The sequence below is a fragment of the Taudactylus pleione genome, unplaced genomic scaffold, assembly GCF_031769625.1.
Source record: "Taudactylus pleione unplaced genomic scaffold, aTauple2 ptg000266l, whole genome shotgun sequence".
Taxonomy (NCBI): domain Eukaryota; kingdom Metazoa; phylum Chordata; class Amphibia; order Anura; family Myobatrachidae; genus Taudactylus; species Taudactylus pleione.
Window position 1 is genome coordinate 1,491,899 of NW_028284668.1, and position 22,711 is coordinate 1,514,609.

A 22,711-nucleotide genomic window follows, 5' to 3' on the forward strand; every position below is an offset into this window, starting at 1 on the left:
CTCATGCCTGTACGTCCCTCCGCCCTACCCCGGCCAACTGCTCCATATGTCTCCTCGACTCCCTGAACAGCGTCTGCAAGTGTCTCTCCATCTCAGTCCATCTTCTGCTTGTATCTCTACCTCTCAGTCCCTCTCCTGCATGTATATTCCCCTCTCAGTCCCTCTCCTGCATGTATCTCCCCCTCTCAGTCCATCTCCTGCATGTGTCTCGCCACTCTCTGCCCAGCTTATACCAGTATTTTTCTGCATAGTCTTTTCCAATAGGACCATCACAATTGGCAAAATGCAGATACTCTGCATACATAGCGTTCAAAGCTTCTTTATGTAAAACAGCTATGCAAGTGGAGCCCAACATCTACTGGGTGTGCAGCTCCTGAACATTTTTCCTTCTCCTGTTTTCTGAATTGTTCAACTGTCTGTATTCTGTCTCTCATCTGTCTCCGTCTATCCAAATGCCTCGTCATCTAATTTGTGACGTGTATGTATGGATGAATGAGATTCCCACTGACCCTACCAACTATCTAGCAAAACCACAGCCAAGGGAATGGGCTTGACTCTTTTTCCTCCTGTTTCACCTGTCTTCAATTTTGTAGGTGTGTCTATCATTCCCCCATGTGTGCCTCTGCCACCCTCCCCACCACACACATATACTGTGTGTGTCTGCATCTGTCTAGTTTTTTAGTGTTCCCCAAACACCCATATTTCCCTTGTGCTTCTCACAAACCACTTACTCTTTGCATTGCACATTGACCAGCTTCCCGTTCTTATTCCTCTTCTGCTATCTTCACCCCTCACCAGTTTCCTCCTCTTCTTCTGAAGTTGGTGGTGTCTTTGTGACTACTGACCAGATGTGATGTGGACAAACGAATATTGTCAGGTTGCGGCCTAGGATCGGCCGTTACACACCTTTGCGCCAGCTTCCCCTGATCTCCCGTGGGATCAGACATCAGATGCAGTGGAGGGTACGTGCTGAGTATTCTACCTAGTGCCATGTGAACTGCCTTGGACTGCTCCGTGCCTGGTTTCTGCGGTTGCTGTCATGGAAGCGGCCATGGCAGTTTGCATCACCTGACGACTCCATACCCAATGGTATCATGACCGTGGTCAGCTGACGCTGTCTACCAATGATCTGCTACTGCAGGGGATAAAGCCAGACTGCGGACCACAGAAAGTTGCCTGAACAATGTTGTCGTTTACTTGTGTTACTGAAGATCGCCAGACTGCGGACCACAGAAAGTTGCCTGAGCAATGTTGTCGTTTACTTGTGTTACTGAAGATCTCATTCCAGGTCCATCTGTGTGTTATCCCTGTGCCTACTCGTTGTGCAGAAGTGCGTCCAGTTCATCCCGCCTGTCTGCGGATCCTTTGCCTACTCGTTGTGCAGAAGTGCGTCCAGTTCATCTCACCTGTCTGCGGATACTTTGCCACCTCATTGTGCAGAAGTGCATTCCCAACATCTCGCCTGTCTGTGAACCATTTGCCACTTCGTTGAGCAGAAGTGCGTCCCCGACATTTCACCCGTGCTCAGGGCAATCCTCAGTTCTGCTGTCACTACAGCGCCAACCTCAGTACCGCTGTTACCACAGCGACCAATCTCAGTACTGCTGTCACTACAGCTTCCAGCCACAGTACCACTGTCACTACAGTGCCCAGCCACAGTACCACTGTCACCACAGCGTCCACTCTCAGTACTGCTGTCACTACATCTTCCAGCCACAGTACCACTGTCACTACCACAGTTCCACAGTACCATTGGCACTACAGTGTCCAGCCTCAGTTCTGCTGTTACTACAACGTCCAACCTCTGTACCGCTGTCACCACAGCATCTAGTCTCAGTACCGCTGTCACTACAGCACCCAGCCTCAGTACCGTTGTTTCTACAGCGTCCAGCCACAATATCACTGTCACTACAGTATCCAATCCTCAGTGCCATTGTGCTTCCTAGATCCTCCAGTGTATATATTGGAAGCTATACAAGGGTATAGCATAATCCTTGTAAGAAGTATCCCCTAGGGCCACGGTAGCAAGGCTCTCTATTCCCATGAGTACCAGTTAGCTGACCAAAGGACCGCGACCTGCCAGCTGGGTGCAGCTAAACCCATATCCTGCTTGGAGGAGTCACTGGAGAACACCTCCCGGCTGGTTAGACTCCGCACCTTTGGTCAGGTCTTGCCAACGACTGGTACTAGTGGATGAGGAGACCTTGTGTACAGGCCCCACGTCTTCCTCTAGCCCAGAACCTCAGCTTGCACCCCTCAGCAGGGGATTCCATACAGCCGGTCGTGACAGATATACACTGTTACATAAGGACAAATGGATATACACTATATTATACAGCTGTATCCAACACCACATAACTGAATCAGAATACGGAAGATAAGGTACAGAAGAGGAATCTATTGATACATTATATGGGTCCTATTCATCAAGATGAAAACCCCAATAACAAATGCGCTAATGGTGTTTTGGGATACTGATGCAGAGAGATTCCTCATCATATAGGCATGCACGAAAAGGATGACTGGATCACAAGGGAGGGGGCCCCAAACAAATTTATTGCCTGGGGCCCCATGAGGTTTTAATTTAGTTCTGGAATCCAGTGGCTCTCCATGGAGGAGCAACCTCCACCATGCACCTTCTAAGCACGCCGCGTTGTCCTCTCTTCTTCATCCATCCACTGTGCCATCACGGTTGGGGGTGGTGCTAACAAGAGAGGGAGGGCTGGGGGAGTGGGGATGGGCTTCCCTGTCTTAAGTGCCCTAGGCCCCCCGAAGATTTAATCTGGGCCCTGCATGGCAGCTTATTTGCCATACTTACCAATGTTTTAAAATTCCTCCAGGGAGACTTCCCATATGATACATGAAAGTGGCCACTGTGTGGGGGCGGGGCAGACAGTATGCTTCATTTGGCCCTGCCTCCCAAGGAGCAATGCTTGAATCGCACAACATTTACATGGGGTAAAGCAATGATGATGCGATTCTCAGAGTCATTATTTCCCTTTTATGCCGATTTCACTAAGAAGTGGACAGGATGTGGGAGGGTTGACAACTCTTCTGGAAGTCCAAAAATGCGGGATTCTCACAGATTTTCTGGGCGTATTTGCAAGTATGCTTTTAGCATTACTTGATATCTTCATTTGGACTACAGCAGGCAATAAAATAACTATTTGATTATTCAAAAGGGATTATTTTTTTTGTAATTACTTATTTTGGTGCTCACAAAGAATAAGTGAAAGACATCTTATGACAAAGGTAACATGAATATGGCATGTGAGCTGATTTGCGACAAGTAGAATAAATAGCACATAGAAACCAAGCATGCGCTACATACATTTCTACATATTTTCTATTTTTCTATGTGTGTGTGGGGGGAGGGGGGAGAGGCAGGAGAGAAGCAGGAAGGAGAAACAGACCGACGAGTAAACCTTAAGATTGAAATACATAGGTGAGGGTGCCATGCATGGAAGAAATAGCACAGAGATATGGTGTGCCATTGTGTGTAGCAGCAGTGGAAGGAAAGCTTCAACTTTGCATGCATGGGTCAGGCACGCAGGTTAGGGAGCAGAGAGTAGGGAGGTGTCATCAAAAAAGTGCCAGGGAACCTAGACCTGAGCAAACATGGCCCCTGTCGTGCAGGTAATGGGTCATTTTCTCCATAGCCGCAATTTGCCAGATTTAACAGGGAGGATTATTCAAATTTTTTGCAATAAGGCAAGCAGCAACCAGTATGTGGAAAGCAACTTTGCAGAAAATTTGGTGAGGTCTTGGGGAGGGTAGCATAAAAGAAAAACCCAAGGGTCTTTCGGTATTGGGGCCTGAAATAGCTTATTCAGGAGGCTATGAACTGCTGTCCATTAGGGAGCAATGACAGGGCAAGTCTACCAAATATAAGCTTGGGTACCCCGGAGGCCACAGTTTCTCCAGAAAATCGGCGAGGTAGAATAAAAACTTTTGAAAAAATGTAACTTATAGGATGTTAACTTGAGTAGGGTGGAATTGGAACTTTTAGATATGCCTAATCACAATTCTTCTTACCCCTTCTCATCACGTGTGGGTGTGTGGGGACGAACAAAGACTCCCTCCCATGCTATTTAATGAGAGTTTTGTTTGGGAAGAGCAGCATCAAAGAAGATATCATTAACCTGAGATATCATGCCTTTGGACATAGGGTGATACCTACACTGTCATTCAAAAAGAGTAAAGTCTCAAACGAGCCGGGTTTGGTGGAGAGAGTTCAGGAAGCAATTTTAGAGGTGATTTTCCCAACCTGTACTCTGTGGATGCTGGCATCCAGCCTGATTTGAGTGGACAGGGGTTAAGTTACCATTGTGAAGATCAGGGGAGACAACGGGCAGCTTTGACTGGTCCCATTCGATATAAAAACCCTATCAGAAGATATGAGGGATTCATTTGTTACTTTTATTATGTACTGTTGTCAGTTTAGAATGATATTTTCCACATTTATGAATAACACTATAAAGCCTTTTTTTACATCAAATTTTTTATTCTGCATACTTTTATGTAGTGTACCTATGTACTAAAAGCACAAAGCAGGAGATTTCACAGAAATATCCGGCAAAGTGCTAATTAGCGCTGCAGATTGCAGTCCTCATTATTATCAATGGGGACTACGATCTGACCCCTATGTACTAAACTCCAAAAAGCAAAGCTTTTCGGAGTTTAGCCACGGTAGTTTACACCATCTTTAGATGGTGTAAACTCCTGTAAGCCTCTGGGGGCTCCAGGGGCAGGAGAGAGATCTTTCAATCTCTCTTTTGCAGTCCCCGGCCGGCCCCAGAAGCTGACACTGTGCGCACGTGCAATGACTTCTTCCCCCGGGGAAGTCTTTCACTTCTGTGAAAGACTTGGGACATAACTCGCAGGGACAGCGGTTACTGCAACCCGCTGTCCCTGCGAGTTCCTCTTGGTATATAGCGGGGGTATTTTCATAAAAAATTCAAATATCCCCTGCGAGTTGGAGCGACAGGGCCGCCATCAGGGGGAGACTGATGGGACTCTAGTACCGGGCCCGGAGAGAGAGGGGGCCAGGCTGACAGCGAAGAGGAATGCACCGGGCGGCGGCAGGCAGGGAGAAAGATCATCAGCGCTGTGACATTTCAACTATGGACTGGAGCCGGCCGCGAGCTGTGATTGGCTCGCGGAAAGGGAGCCAATGAGGAGCAGAACCTCCTCATTAGCCAATCAGGAGCGGCCGCTCCTGATTGGCTACCGTTCCGCGAGGTGTTATTGGCTCTCGGTCGGCTCCATAGTTCAAATGCTGCAGCGCCGCTGATGCTTGCCACCGGCTCGAGTCCATAGTCGAATGCCACAACGCTGTTGATCTTTATTTCTCCCTGCCTGTCGCCCGATGCATTCCTCGCCGCTGCCAGCCGGGCCTCCTTCTCTCAGGACAGGAGAACAGGTAAGCAGGTATGCTGACCCTGCACTATGCCCCCCCTCTCTTGTTCAGCCAGCCTTTCCTGCTCCCCCCCAGTTCAGCCAGCCTGCCTTACCCTGGCCCTCCCCCAGTTCAGCAAGCCTGCCTTCTCTGCCCCCCCAAGTCCAGCCAGCCTTTCCTACGCCCCCCCAGTTTAGCCACTTTGCCTTCCCCCTCGCTCAGTCCAGCCCGTCTTCCCAGTGCCCCCCCCCATGTCCAGCCAGCCTGCTTGTCTTCTCTGCCCCTCCCCTACTGCCCTTTGCCCCCCCTAGTCCAACCAACCTTCCCTGCCCTTTGTCACCCCAGTCCAGTCTTCTCTGCCCTGTGCCACCCCCCACCACCATGCCTAGCCATCCCTGGTTTATGCACCAATTTAGACAACACCCCTGATATAGCTCCACCCACTTTATCTACAACTCTGACCAACTCTGCCCTATACCCAGGGGGAAGGGGCTGCCTATTTTGTTAGTACCGGGCCCCAGAATTTCTGATGGCAGCCCTGTGGATCGATAATAATTGCGACAGTATCGCAATTATTAGTATGTAAACATAGGTTAATAAAAATGTTATATTTACTACTAACAGTGTAGATCTTTACACTGTACATCTCTACACTACCCCCTTGCTTTTTCTATGCTGTCAATGTACCACCAGAACTAAAGCTGGTGCCTATGCTAGCGTTGTAGTGCTAGATGCATATTGAGAAGAATCGTCTGGGCAATTGCATTTAAGTATCCTTTTTCATGAATGTGTTTTTTAACGTATGTTCAAGGTGCAAAGGCGTCCATCTCTACGTGTCTGATCTTTTCTGCTATGCAGGAGTACCAGGAGACCTCCTCTGAGTTTACTTGCTACTTGTTAGGCTGTTGAGCAGTTCTACATCTGAGTTCATTAACTTATTGCAAAATGGCAATCAAACTATCACAGGAAATCAGTTTAAACATTTTGTTTCTGACCTAATTTCTGTCTACACTCATTCTTCCACAATTTGCTGCCACACGTCTACCCTGGATACCTCCTCTAACGCCAGTTTTCTAAACTTCACACCTCCTGCTCCCCCATCCTCTGGTACTTATACCTTCACCAAGTCAGACTTTCTTCAAATCTCAACTGCATCAAATGTGTTTTCAAAAATCACCTTTTCATCAAAGATTATCAATCATCCCTCCTTCAAAATCTTAACACTTCACTTCTCCAATTACCTGTTTTTTTTTACCAGTCCACCAACCAATTTTTAATTTTCACCCCTATAACTATGCATGTTTTTATGTTGGGTACAGGATCATCGAGTGCTGAACTGCCTTCACATTCCTGCAACTCAATTATTTTTGTCTGTCAAGATACAGTGAATTGCCCTAGCCTTGCCCATTGACCACATCCTATCTAGTCTGTTAGTTTATTAATTTGTGTTGTTCATTTACTGTAATTATGATATGTTATGTTACACTGTTACTATGTACAGTATATTGCCTGTAGGGCACTGCGGACACTATGAGGAGCCTTAAAAGTAAAATATAATATTAATAAAATAATAATAAATGCTGAAAAGATTTATTTTTACTCTGCAATTTATACTTGAGTTTGGACACACCCCTCCCAAATCTAAATCTCTCTGCACATTTTAATTGTGCCCCACCTACAGTATAACATGGTTTTGCACCACATGTAGCTTTACTCCCACCTCAGAATCAGGCCCATAATCTCAGTATGTGAATATTTATCACAACCCGTATTTCTGATGTACAAATGTAGCCATCTACATCGCGACTAGGCGCAGCCAGCGTTTTTACCATTGAAGCCTATGGCGTGCGCATACATAAGCACGCGTACACCATAAACGCGGGCACACTAGTTGCTCCATCCATACCGCAATGCGCGTGCATCGCGGGATAGATGAGCGCAGCCACATCTGTAGATGTGATAAATTTGCACAAATTTGCATTGCGATATTTGAATACATTGCAAGGATGTATCAATATTACATGCCGGGACAGAGCTTGTGAGATAGCTCGACAAGCTCTGTCCCTGCGTATCCAGTCTCCGCACTTCTCAGGGTATTTTTCGCAAAAAATACCCTGAGAGTGTGACCGCACATGTGCCATTGGTTACCCCCCCAGTGCACGACCTCCCCTCCTGAGATCCCCTACTAAGCAACACCTTATATACACACCACTGCAACCAGGGATCGGTGTTCGATTTATTTATTTCTGATCCGCTTATCAGTGCTGTAAACTGAGATGCCAGCTGGGAGTTTCACAGCATCAGCTGACTGCGGTCACAGTAGCTAGACACCGATCCCTGGCTGCAGCGGCATGCAGGTAAGTGTTAGCTTACTATTTTCTTTTATAACTTTTTCTTTTCTTCAGCAATCAGCCTGTGGCCTATTTAGACACACATGGCTGTTTACAGGTGCCAGCTCTGAGCTCTGTTCTGGCTGTCAGAGCAGAGCTGGAGTAAGAGAAATGGTGGGGAAGCCATAATAATGCCATCTGAAGATAGCGTTATTTTCACAGGGTTCCCTCCACTATTTCTTTACAGTTTAATTTTAGTACATTTGGGCAGATCACATTTTCCATTACAAGTATGGGAAATGTGTACTGCTTACTAAAATATGCAAATGTAAGGGTTTGTAATTTTGCGAATCCTTCTCTAAAAGCCATTTGATACATTTAGGTGATACTAAAATAATGTAAGAAGGTTGTGAAAACACCTTTTCACATTATTTAAGTAAAAATAAAATTGATAAATATGCCCCTAAGAAACTTTAGCAAATTATATATGAGTTTAACTGACCCTTTAACATTTTTCGTTTTTCAAGATTCAGAAATGCTTACTGAATAATTTCACTTACATGCTCCATGCCGGCATCTTTCTTGAGGTTCTGCTAGCTCTGAAATACAGAACAGGCAAATCTATTCCACTCGTCACTTTAAAAGGACGGTAAAGAGTTTGTGTGAGCATCCATTCATTGCGGTTGTGATTGGTTGTACCACTCACATTCTCTCCTGCATTTTTCATGCGAAGCAGTGAAATAAATGAGCGGAATCCTGGAAATACAGTTTCATGTAGCAGCCCACAGGGCATTGACAATGCCATGCTTGCCTAGTTTCAGAACGTCCCTTCTGGGATATCCCCAAGAGGTAACTACATGTCCTCACCCCTTTCTGTGCAATTATGTTATTTGCATCACTGCACCGCAGATGGAGGTGCATGCTCCATCATCTGGCTCTGTACAGCAGAGGTGTTTCCACGGAGGGGCAAGTGGGGCACGTGGCCTGAGTGCCACGGGAGTTCAGCAGAGGAGGGAGGGCACTGTAGCCATATGTGAAATATAAAGAAAGCAGAAATCACATGACCTGCGCTTAGTACAATAATCCAAACAGGGGTAGTATTCCCCAAGTCTTATTCAACTCTTCTGTGTAGTTCTCATGTATGGTATCCCATAATCAAGAGCAGAAAAAGATGTACATAGTGAAGCACAATTTATTACAAAACAGAAAAATAACATAAATAGCTGATCCTTTAAATAAGCATTCCCCAGGCAGGATGATCCACAATAACATGTAATTGCAATTACCGGATAGCAGAGAGTCCTGTCAACGGACAGTCCTCAATGAGCGTGAGATGTTTGAACATCAGCATATATCCCGGGCATACTGCTGGGCACCGCTCACCTCCTCAACCGTCCGGGCTCTGCAAGGTATCTGTCAGCATGGATGTCCCCCATGTGTACCGACGCGTTTCGATCCCTAAATGGTGGGATCTTTCTCAAGGTAAGTTTCAATGGTGAATGCTGAATATATCCCCCCACAGTCCTTAAGTACTGCCTTCATCCAATAATGAGCCTCCTGTCACAGCTGTTTCTTAAGTGTACGTGGACTACATTTCCCATGATCCTCTGACGACCATGTGACGGATGTTTCCCATACATCACATCTGGAATCATCTCTATGTGTCAGTGTCCTTTCTACCGCAGCGAATCCCTAGACATTCTTTGCTGCGGCAGTCACATGATCCCGATAAAAGTACATCATATCCGGAATTCCCTGGTTATCCCCTGAGTTGTCCGTAACTTTTAGCGGCTTATGTTTAAATATGCCTCGCACATCTCCTTTAATTTAATATCATTCATGGAGTCATCACTGTTACCTTGGTGATGTCAACAACCGACTCTCTCAGGTGGATTCCATTTATTATCCGGATACAATGATCAATCAATCCCAGGAAAAACAATGGGAACATGTAGTAAATTCCTCAAGAGAATACAAAAAAATCATAATTAAAATATCATAATTAAAAACATATAATAAACAAAGCTAAAATATATCTCAGGCTTTCCTATATAAAGTGCTCGTGCATGTGCAGTAATCTAAAATAATTACATGCATAATTATAAAAACCATTTAACCTCGAAATCGATATTAAGACCACCTGGATGTAAGGTACCTAAATCAAAAATCTTTTTTATTTCAGCTTTTGCTAATTGGCTGGCTAGGTCTCTCCTCCGCCATTGTCCTTTAACATTCTGGAGGCCCATAAAACATTTGATCTCGGAAGGGTCACACCTATGGTATTTTTTAAAATGATTGGGAAGAGCATTGGTTTCTATCCCCTTGCGGATATTCCGCAAATGCTCCTCAATCCGAACGTTTAATGGTCTCGAGGTCCTACCTATATAAAAAAGGTTGCAACTGCACCCTATTGCATATATCACACTTTTTGTATGGCACGTAATAAAATCATGGATAGAGCACCTTTTTCCATTTATCTCAATCTCTATAGTTATGTTCTTTCCTTCTCCTTTTATACATTTGCACCCTACACATGTGCCGCAATGAAAAAAAACCTTTAGTTTTAATACCTCCTCTATTTTCGTTCCTAGGTAAAGCACTCCTCACTAAGTGGGTACCTATATTTGGTGCTTTCCTGTATATACATTTTGGTATGTTAGGTAGTTGGGGTCCAAGTATAGGGTCTTTCTGCAGGATTACCCAATGTTATGCAGGGATTTTTCTAGTAGTTTATATTGACTACTATAGGAGGTAATAAATGCCCATTCGAAAACCCTAGATCCCTTATTCGTGTTATCTTTGTTTTAATTTAAGAGGTCTCCCCTCTCTATTTTTGATACTTCTTCTATAGTTCGTTCAATTCTGTTGTTCTGATATCCCGATGCCACGAATTTTGCTTTCATTTCTTTTGCTTGCATTTCGTATGCTTCGGGATAACTGCAATTCCTTTTCAATCTCCTTAATTATCCTCCAGGAATTGAGAGTAACCAATTAAAATGGTGGCAACTATCTGCACCAATATATGAATTGGAGTCAGTAGGTTTTGAAAAATGAATGGGAAACATCCGTCACATGGTCGTCAGAACAGAGGATCATGGGACATGTAGTCCATGTACACTTAAGAAACAGCTGTGATGGGAGGATCATTATTGGATGAAGGCAGTACTTAAGGACTGTGGGGGGATTTATTCAGCATTCACCATTGAAACTTACCTTGAGAAAGATCCCAGCATTTAGGGATCGAAACGCGTCGGTCCACACGGGGATATCCATGCTGACAGATTACTTGCAGAGCCCGGACGGTTAAGGAGGTGAGCGGTGCCCAGTAGTATGCCCGGGATATATGCTGATGTTCAAACATCTCATGCTCATTGAGGACTGTACGTTGACAGGACTCTCTGCTATCCGGTAATTGCAATTACATGTTATTGTGGATCATCCTGCCTGGGGAATGCTTATTTAAAGGATCAGCTATTTATGTTATTTTTCTGTTTTGTAATAAATTGTGCTTCACTATGTACATCTTTTTCTGCTCTTGATTATGGGATACCATACATGAGAACTACACAGAAGAGTTGAATAAGACTTGGTGAATACTACCCCTGTTTGGATTATTGTACTAAGCGCAGGTCATGTGATTTCTGCTTTCTTTATATTTCATATGTGTTGGTGAAGGTTGGGATACCTTTTTATAGAGATCCCGTTTGTCCTGCTGCATGAGGGATTGCACACTGACTAAGCTATCTACACATATCTATATATACCATAACCAGATGGTAAGGAAGGGTCGCTCTCTATTTTCCTCCCCTCATCTCAGCTTCTCCCCCCCAGGGTGACAGAGCATGGCTTACAAGAGACCATGCCTGGCTGGAGGGGTAGGAGGGACTGCATTCTCCCCTCAGAGGGGTGGTCCGGGCCGGGTAGCAGTGTGGCATATGCTCCCCGGGCCAGTACACTTTAATCCATCTAAGGCCAAAGCTGGGAGTCAGAAAGAGGATGCTTGCCAGCCACAAACTATCAAAGCAGAGCGGCTGGGCAGCATTCTCTAGCAGGCCTCCAGATGGCCAGTCACATGACGCTCCTCCCTACACAGCACAGCCACGCTGCAGTCACAGTGCACTGTACATTGTTTATGCTGCTTGCATTGCTGATTGGCGGATAACGCTGGCCATCCACCAATTAGTGTCATCAGCATATCCAAGTACTAATTGGTGGATGCCTGAGCTGTCCACCAATCAGAGGAGACTACAAACACGCTGGGAGAGTGAAGAAGTCAGAGGGGACTGCAGCAGGAGGAGAGGTAAGTATACTGGGCCGTCCACATACATCTGAGGTCTCATTGAAAATGGATATTTTATGGAGGGCAGGGGGTGCAGTTATGGGAAATGGCTATAATTGTGGGAGGAGTGGGGGGCAATCCTGGTCATGATTAGAATTGTGTGAGAAAGGGAGGCAGTTCTAGTCAACGTAGGGGCAGTTCTGGTTGTAATTGTTGGATAGGGGACAGTTCTGGGACATGATTGTAATTGAGGGAGGAGTTGCTAGATATGGAACATGATTTTTTTTTTGTTTCAAAATTTTTATTGACAGATTGACAAAATAACAAAATACATAAATATTACAATGTCAAATAGAATAAACATGGTAAATAGATTAGAAGCATATATTTTAGAACCATGAAACATTGACAAAAAGATATCTATATTATACCCTATCAAATACAGAGCAAAACACATAATAGATATTTAAATCTATTAGAATGGCACACCTGTGGACAAAACTTCCAAATTGTACCAGGTTATTAAACTGAAACATTTTCGCAATGCTTCCCTTATAACATCAGAAAGTGTGAGGAAATATGGGAGCCAAACATCAAAAAACCTTTCTGTCATTTTCTCTTCATGTAAAGAAGTTTCGGTCCAGTCCATAAAAAATAAAATTTGTTATGAAATAAGTGTATGGGGATAGGTTCTGATGAGATCCAGTGTGACAGGATAGTTTTTTTTGCAGCAGCTGCCAATTTAATCAATATAACGCGATTCCCCTTTGTTAATCTACCTTTCATATAGGTTGGATATATACTCCAAAAACCCATTCACTAGTAATTGTAAACTCCATTTTCAAGATAGTATTAATATAAGTTTGGAGAGATTTGGTGAATGACTGGACTTGAGAACAAGACCATAAACAGTGTATAATATCTTCATCAGGGATTCCACATTTGTAGCAGTTTGAGTCTTGTGCTTCTCCTATAACAAATTTTAGTTTTGGGGTGAAATATGCCCTGTGCAGTATTTTTATATGCATTTCCATATGTGATGCTGAAGCTAAATGTTTATTGAGTCTCATATAGGCTTCTAGCATGTTTGTCATGGTAAGATCAGGGAATACCTCCTTCCATTTCAACAAACCTACCGAACCAGTTTCCAAATCAAGTTCAGGGCGGGAATGTGTATATATGGTGGAAGTAGTAAGGGGGTCTTTAGGCTTATAATATAGTATCCTATCAAGAGAGCATAGCTGATCTAACGTAAAATTTTGACTCCTTAAGGAGGTTTGCGCATAGCTGACAGATTGTAAATATGGAAATAATGGGATAGAAAGGGAGGGATATTTGTCTTGTAATTGCGATCTAGTATTTGGAGTTAAATCTTCAATATTCAAAAATTGATAAATATAACATAGTCCCGCAGCATGCCATGTTTTAAAAATAGATGAATTCGGGCCAGGTGGAAAACATGGGTTCCCTCATAATGGCAGAAACATAGATTTAGTTTTGGGCACTTTTAGACTAGATCTAGTCAGTCTCCACGCCATACATGTGGAATATAGAAAGATATTGTCTTTTTAAGTGAAGCAGGGAGAGAGAGATGTTTGAGGCGTGTGTAATAGGGAAACCAGACTTCAGTCTGAAGTAAAGGATTGTTCAATATGTCGTTGCATGTAAACATCAGAGTCCCCGATCCAATCCAGCGCCACTCTGTAATTTGCGGCCAGGGTATAATTACGAAGACAAGATAAATTAACACCTCCTAACTCCTTTTTTTGCTGCAATTTAAATAGGCATATTCTCTGACGTTTACCTGCCCATATAAATTTTGTCAGTGCTTTATTCAAAATAGCCAGAAATCTTTTAGGCGGAATTATTGGAAGCATCTGCGCAGTATAAAGGAATCAGAGGAACAGAGGAAACGTATCATCTTATATAGGTGACATCTACCCAGATATGATAAGGGAAGATGAGACCATTTATTAAAATCTGAAATAGTCTTTGAAAGGAGAGGTAAATAGTTAATGTCACATAGATTAACAGGATGAGACGGAATTTTAATACCCAGATAGGTGATGCCAACCTCGTTAGCCCATTTAAATGGAAATGAATCCCACCAACCCAATTTGGAATCAGGAAAAAAGGTTAGGGCCACGATTTTGGTGTAGTTAATCTTGAATCCCGATAATAATTCAAAAGCGTCAAATAAGTCTAGCATGTAAGGCACTGCTAATTTTAGGTCAGTGAAATATAATAACAAATCATCCGCAAATGCAGAACATTTTATTTCTGTTTGCACCAACATAATGCCTCGCCATCTAGTTTCTTTAAAAAAAAAGCCTGATAAGGGGATCCAGAGCCAAAATAAATAAAAGCGGGGACAGCGGGCAACCCTGTCTTGTTCCACGAAAAAAATTAAACGAACTTGTATTTAGTGCATTTATGGTCAGAAAAGCTGTTGGCATGTGATATAAAGCATTAAAGATATGGGTAAATTCCGAACCAAAACCCTGGTAAGAAACAATTCTGTTCAAATGTGCCCATGACACTCGGTCAAAAGCTTTATCCGCGTCACAGCTGACAACTATACTATCTTTTCCCCAAATGTGGTGGGTTTTAATCATGACTGCAAGGAGTGTTCTTATATTATGTATTGATTGACGATTTTTAAGAAAACCAGTTTGAGCGGTTTGGAGAATTTTAGACAGTGGAATATGATTTTTATTCATATTAGAGAGGGCTGTCAAATATGGTATACGATTGTAACTTAGGGACAAGGGAGGGTGAGATCTGGGGTCTGATTTTAATTGGGTGTAATTTTATTATTTATTTTACCATTATAAGGTGGACACTAGTTTGCTCAAATTGTAGAAGGTTGCTGGTCACCCATTGCTGTCACACTCTCCCTGTCACCCAGTGCTGCCACCCTTTGCTGTCACGAAGCCAAAAAAAGAGAAGCAGGATACTGGAGGGGAGCCTACCGGAGAACTCACAAAAATGTGGAAGTCTACAGGACATTTTGGTATGGTATAAGCTAGTGGGAGGACCAAATTGCCAATTTTTACAGTAGGTGGTAGTGCAGCTTTAACCTAGTACTTAGGAAAAATGTTTTTATGTTCTGTACTTTTGCATATAGGATAGTGTGATATCTTGGGGTAATTAGCTCGGTAGATTGGTGTCAGTTGTACAGTGATTAGGTGCAGAAATAGAGTCCACACCTGGCCTTCCAGTAAATTAAATGAGATGGTGCTTTACTTCCAGCAGGGAAAAACAGGTACAACACAAAGGAGCAGAAAATAATAAACAACCTAGCCCCTGTTTAGGGCGTCTAACTCAGTTCTTGAGCCCTCTCTATCGTGGTGCAGCTAGTCTGCTAACAAAGTCTCTGCCTGCTTCTTGCAGGTCTATCGCCGGCTACAGCCTGGCTTGGCTGCCACAGCTACACAAATACAGTCTGGGTGGTCTTCCCTGTATCCTACAGATTTAGACCCTGGCTTCCTCAGCCTGCAGCTTCACTGCTTTCTTGTCACACAGTCTGAGAGTTTGCCTCCTGCAGGTACAGACCCAGGCCTCCTGGCCCCCAATGGCTCACTCAGCTTCACTGGGCTCTCTGGCTGCCACAGTCTCACATCGACTGTCTCCCACAGCAGACTGACTGGTCTGCCTCCTCATCAGCCCACACTTGAGCTCTCTCCACAAGGCAGCCCTTAGGCATCTTCCCAGAATCCTTTTCTTCTCTGTGTGGGCGGATCTCCCCTGCCCCACACAGAATCTGCTGCTCACCAGTGCCATCTCTGATGATACTGCCACAATAGTAAAAACATTTGTGGCAGATATAAGACTTCTCCCTATGGCCTTGATTCAGAGGTGGATGCAAAGGCCGTCTGTGATACGTCTTCTTTCGCAGTGGATCTGAGAAGTTGTACAAATATGGCAGTTGCCATAATTTGTAAAGATATGCTCACTGCCGGCTTCTCAGATCCACAGCTTGCGTCCGTAGACACAGCAACACGGAATGGAAACATTGACTGCACCATCGTTTGGACCTCTGAGCAACCCTATTGTTGCTCAGAATGCCCGTCGCAACTAAGACACTGGGGCTAGTGACACCGTGGGCCTGATTTAGCTTAGGATGGAATTGCAAAGCTGCACGCAAGCAGCTTTGCAATTACATCCTTGCAGTTACGGTAATGCATCATGCCTCCTGCATGCATTACTTATCCGATGCTGCATTGTACAACGATGCAAGAACATCGGCCGGCTATGTGACCCATGGGGTCACGCAAGCCGGCCACTGCAGATGCGAAAAAGAGGCCAGGAAATCTCCATCAGCCGGCAGAGATCCTGGTTTCTTCCCTGTCGCCGCCGCCTGTCGCCCACAAACGGCAGCAGACTGTCAATCAGTGACAGTCTACTGCCGCTCTGCATGCGAAAACGCAGGACCCGTAATGCACATATGCAGTAAGGGTCAGGCGCCTGTGCAGATTCCCAGACATCGGGGAAACTGTGTTCAGCAGTGCACGCTGAATCAGGCCCTGTGTTTGAAGACGCAGTCCATGGCTATGACATGCCCCTGAAATGGTAGCGACACATTTTGTTGCATTTTTGTTGCCACTCCCCCATTACCTCCCCCAAAAGGTCACTGTCAATCATTCTGTGTCCTAATCCAGACTGCAGACCAGCTTAATGCAGCTCAGATGCATGCACAGTAGACTAAACATTGGTAATTTGCGACTAAATCCAAACTACGTCCACCTCTGAATCATTAGACCTCTCACTCAAGGGTAAAACTACAGTCAGGGGCGGATTGGGAATTTAAATTGGCCCTGGTAAATAATGCGAAAGTCGAAGGCACGCGGCTGGAAAAGTGGGTGTGACCTTGTGACAAGGGGTGTGGCCTAATGTGAAATGCCATGCCCACAAGCCACTCCCCCTATTTTCATCATGCTGGGGGCATGCCCACCGCTCCAGGAGCTGATAGCCATTCTCACAGTCCCTCTCTACTGAATAAGCACAGCGACCATGTGAATGAGCATTTTCTTACCTATATGATTTCACTGCAACGAGGGAACCTCTGAAGAAGTTGATCCTCCCTGGACAGGCAATGTCTTGAGTCAGTATTTACTTTTCATGCAGGAGATCACATGGTCTGGAAGCCGCCTGTTTGTGTTATAATAAAGCCAATGTCATAAACATGCAACATAGTTTCAACCAGATAGTAACAGAAGTTTTGGGGCTGGACAAATGTGAGTTTCCCACATCAAACAATTTATATCAATAAAATAGATTTGCTCATTTGGTGCCATTTGCATAAGTAATATGGTTTCATTAGAATTGTTGTCTTACCGAAGGTTATTGACCCCAGTCTTTTCTTCTAATAGTGTGGTCCTACCGTCCTCTATGTGTATCTCCAGCACCATCACCTTGGGTGTCCCCAATGCCATCATCCTGCATGTTCCCAGCTCCATCATCCTCCGTCTCCCTAGTGCCATCATCCTGCATCTTCCCAGTGCCATTATCCTGTGTCTCCCCAGCAGCATTCTCCTGCATCTTCCTAGCACCATCCTCCTTCCCTAGCACATAATAGCCCCCTCCCCCACACACAGATCATATTCCCTTAGGACAGAATTGCTCCCATCCCCACAGACGGTATGCAGTCGGGAAGCCGGCGGACCTAATCCTGACAGCCGGTTTCCCGACTGCTTTATCCCGGCGAGGGTTAAATGTGAGGCGTCTAAATCTAAACGCCTGTCATTTTACCGATGCCGGGAGACTGGCGCCCGGCATCCCGATCGAAGTGATGCCGGGCGCCGAGCGCGGACAGCCGTGGGGGGGAGGGTTAGGGCTCCCAGGGGGGACTTAGGGTTAGGCACCCCCCCGGGAGGTTAGGGTTAGGCTAGGAGGAGGGAGGGTTAGGCACCCCCGGGGGGGACTTAGGGTTAGGCACCCCCCTGGGGGACTTAAGTTTAGGCGGCAGGGAAGGGAGGGTTAGGCACTTGGGGGGGAGGTTAGGGTTAGGCACCCCTAAGGGAGGGTTAGGGGGTTAGAAATAGGTTAGTGAATACTTACCTTCGACGATCGGGATTTCCTCGGGACGATCGGGATTTCGATCGGGATTTCCTCCTCTGTTGGGATGCCGCAGAGGAGGAAACAGATGGCATTGGGGACACCCAAGGTGATGGTGCTGAAGACACACATAGAGGACGGTAGGACCACACTATTAGAAGAACCTCCTCTGTTGGGATGCCGCTGCCCGGCGGTAAATCATACTGATTCCCCACAGACAGATCATCTCCACCTAGCACAGCAGATCCCCCACAGACAGATCATTATCTCCCCCAAGCACAGCATAGCCCCCCTCAGAGATCATCCCCCCTTAGCACAGTATAACGCCCCTCCCCCCAAGGTAGATCATCTCCCCAGGCACAGAATTACCCCTCCCCAGAGATAGATCATCATCACCCCTAGAAGAGCAGATCCTTCCTCCCCCTCAGATAGATCTCCCTTTAGCAAAAATAGCTCCCTCCCCCACAGACAGATCATCTACCCTTATTACAGAATAACTCCCCCCCCCCCCTCAGATCATCATTAATTCTGCCCGCCCCTGAGACAGATCTCTACAAGCCACTTTAAAAAAGAAAAAAAAAGAAGACCTGACTCCTGCATGCTGCAGGTGCCGATGGACGTCTTAACTAAACCCAGGTCTACCCAAGTCTCCCAGGCAGCCAGCCCTGATTGTCTCCTCTGCACTCTGCCCCATCCCCAGGCTGTGAAGTTAAACTTTAACTTCACAGCCTGGGGAGGGGACAGAGTGCAGAGGAGACAATTGGGCTGGCTGCTTGGGCATCCAGTAACTTACCCCACCTGCCGCCGCTGCCGGCCACAGAACCGTGAGGCGCCTGAGCACTCTTCCTCCAAGGTGCTGGCCGGGCTGCCTGTCATACTGGAAAAAAAAAAGAGCCGGGTGACGTGATTCTGGGGGCGGGGCCACAGTTGAGAAGTGGCCAAACAGACCAATCCCGCTAAATGTAAGGGCAAATCCGCCCCTGACTGCAGTGATAACACTACTATCACCAGATGTAACCCCTGTCAGCTATAAGATTCACTGGCTTTTTCCAACAACATCCAACGTAATCCTTCTTCGATTGCCATGTTAGGAGGCGATATTCAACTACAAAATGCTTTATTATTCAATTAAAATGTGCTTTATTATTCAATTATAAAATGCTTTATTATTCAATTAAAACATGCCTTATTAGTCAAATAAAGCATTTTTTTTTTTCAACAGAGTAATTTTAAAATAATACTTTTTTTTTATTTTCATATATTTAGATTTTTTTTTTTAAAGTGGAACTGAAAGCCTTCCATTGTACATGCATGAGCTGGCTAGCTGGGTCACACATATGAATTCCTAGTAAACCTTTATACCCTAAAGTCGCTATTTAGCATTGCGTACACATATGAAATAATCGCTTTCCAGACTTTGAGTGTGGTTCCAAAGCACAAAAGTTATTATTCACATAAAAAGCATATAGTTACACGCCTTGATCTATAATACAATTAACGCAAAGGTTATACAGAATACAAGGTACAGTCGATACATACACATGCGCTCTGGATCCAGATTTCCCGGCATCAACTATGAAACCTCCGCCAACAGAAAAAAAGATGACTAACTACCAGATCTAGGGTGTAGGCAATACGAGTTGGCATAATCCCATTGGTTCTTCCTCCTGGTTCTTCTGTTACGATACAGTTCATAGGTCAGTTTATATCTTTGTGTGCGTTTTCCCGCCGAAGAACAAGTCTAAACTGGCTAATAAACATTACATTACAGACTACATTTCAATGCCTATCTCTCTATGATCCATAACTTGCAAATGCATGTTGCGATTTCCTTGCCGATGGAACCGGAAGTCTGCAAATAAACAGTGGTTTAGAATGGCACCAAACATGGTCTGCTTATGTACTAAACCTTAGATACCAAATATATGTATTTCACAATAGACTTGATAAGATAAAGTATAAAACCTCTAATATTAACCTTAATGCTTAGGGAACCTTTTTATAAGTGTTGGTATGTGTAAATGTAAGGATATTGCATGTAGTCGCTAATATGCGTGGTGCGCTTTATGTGCAGAGTGTTTTAATATACAACACAACTGTGCGCTGTGCATCTTGTATATTATATGTATGATTTAATGTGCGTATGGGGTATGGTAGGACTTTTAACAATATGCAGTAGCAATGTAGTCGCACAATGCTAATAATAGCATATTAGCATCGCACACAATGATTCATGCTGACGACGCAAGATGGCGTCGTCAGGGGCAGCATAAAATAGCGTTGTGCAGATTTTACGTTTACAATTTAGGTCTCAGCCAACCATCCGACTTCGACACACATGAACATATACAAAGACTTGCTTTTACTACTGATGCCAGTCTCGCCTGGCAATAGAAGGTTTTCCATCACTGCGATGTATGGTGAAAAAGACCATATTGCCACTTTTTAATAAATAGACTCGATTTCTGTAATCATTAAGAATTATTTAAAAATATTAATTTGTCTCTTTTTACTGATGTAGGGGTTTTCTTATTGGTGTTGCAGAGGAAGCATATTTGTATTACAGCATATCGCAGCAATACATAATGCAGTTGTGCCCATATTTATCCATTTGGGGCACGGCGAAAACCCAGTTCAAATGCGGAAGTCTTCTACCCCTCAATGTTAGGCTGTCATGTTTGGATGACAGTAAAGGGCTTAAATAATATGTGTATGAGCTGTCGCATATATACATAGGCCTTTGACCCAGAGGTTATACAGTGAAGCATCTCTAGTTTTGCGTGTTTCCCTTGTTGGGTATAGGTAACACAGTCAATGGCATTACCTAGAGGCAAAAAGCAAAGCAAAGTTTAAATAGACTCCTTAGAATGTGTGGATCCACTATGTCAGCCTTGCAATAATGAGGTCTCACTGATAGCTCAATTCAGACTACCCAAGCTAAAATAAATACTATCAACCAATCAGTGTTACAGCCTTATGTGTTTCCTGCTCAGTGAAAAGTGGCAATTCATTGTGATTGAGGAAGAAAAGCTAAACTGACAACAGCTGCAGATTCCAGCTACATAACCATAAATCTTTTGACATCTGTGCAAATTTTTACCCACACAAAACAGTTGTCAGCTTTGCCCTCCTTGATGCAATATTTAAACATAGATGTAAATTATGCATAGTTCTATAGTGTATCAATGACCTTTGTTTAGAAAAACTTGTTTTAGTTGATTCTTTTTGACAGCCTAGTAGGCCACAAAAATAATTTTGTAAGACAAAAATATATTCAGGATTTTGAATGTACAATACAAAAAATTGAATAAAGGGTTTCCACCTAATCTGCGCACAGCAGCCAATAATGGGAGTTCTAAATGCTACTGGATGTCACCACAACCACATAATATTATACACAAATGGCAAAAAGAGCTACACCTAGGCGCCTAGGTGTAGGATTTTGAATGTATATATTATTTCCTTTAATATAATCAACAATTTGAATGTTTCTGTTATAACAGTAAGTAGAATCGTGGTACAGTGTGGCATAGTTTAAAGTAACCCTACTGTAGGTCTAATTGGTACTTGTAGTGCCAATAACTTTTCAGACCCTGAAGCTCTTGAATTAGGCACACACTTGAAAGATTGTACTCACAATCTGACATTTTATGAGCAATGAAACTATCTTGACAACATCCGATTTCCACTGTACACAAAACTGAATTATCGTTCCAACTTTAACAATTACATGTCCTAAAGATTGTCAAAGGTGATATTTTAAATTAAATATCGGATCATTATTTTGAATAAATGATGTGTAGCAAGCCAGATCAGATAATAAGTGCAATAATAGGACCGAGCAGCCAAAAATCAGCTGCTCTGCCTGATTATAACACAGTGTGCAGCTAGCTTTATTCTCTGAGACAAGGGCAGAACCAAGCATGATGAGGTTCATTGCAGCATAGACCAAGAGAGTGCTTATATCTGCTAACTAGAATCATATTAAATCAAAAGCCATATATTTTGACGATGACACCTAAGAGTTGGCAGTGGCCAGTGATGCAGAGATGACGCAATGAAATATAGCTATTCATCAATTTTATTTTGTATCTACGAGTCAATTTATTTAACCTTTTCATCTTCAGAGGGTTTTAAAAACACTGTGTAATTTATTTTTCATTTATGTTGTATAATCCTATTGTTTCCTCTATGATATTTCACTAGCTTTTGTGGCTTTTCTGATACAGTAGTTGCACAGTGCCGTGTTTACATAAACAACATTATACTGTCCATAGTACTGTAAGCCTATTTCTGAGGTGGTTGTGACACGCTGTTATCGAATTGAGAGGTTGTGATTTTTCTGCCTGGGTTGCTCCCTTTCTGCATGATTCCAGGGTTTGTGCTGACTAAGTATTTAGAGGTGAACACTGCATTCTTACCTTAGTAAAATAGCTTCTTTACTTGCAGATATGGAAATACATGGGGCTGTTCCTTGTAATAAAGTAGAGCTGTTGAGATCACCGAAAGGCTGTTAAAATACAAATATTACCCTTTGTCAGTAGGACAACATATTGTTAAAAACGTGTTGATAACATTAAAATGTTATGTATAAGCAGTAAATTTTAAGATTTATTGTTTTATAGAGACCAATCTCTGATTGCTTTA

At 43.9% G+C, this 22,711-nt stretch overlaps 1 long non-coding RNA gene across 1 annotated transcript in view; it reads right to left on the minus strand.

Annotated features, from left to right (window-relative positions):
* LOC148513932 (uncharacterized) overlaps positions 1–22,711 on the minus strand; it is a 78,620-nt gene that overhangs the window by 20,101 nt on the left and 35,808 nt on the right. The window contains exon 2 of the long non-coding RNA XR_015880128.1: positions 22,486–22,574. This is a non-coding gene — a long non-coding RNA (uncharacterized LOC148513932). The remainder of the gene's footprint in view (positions 1–22,485; positions 22,575–22,711) is intronic.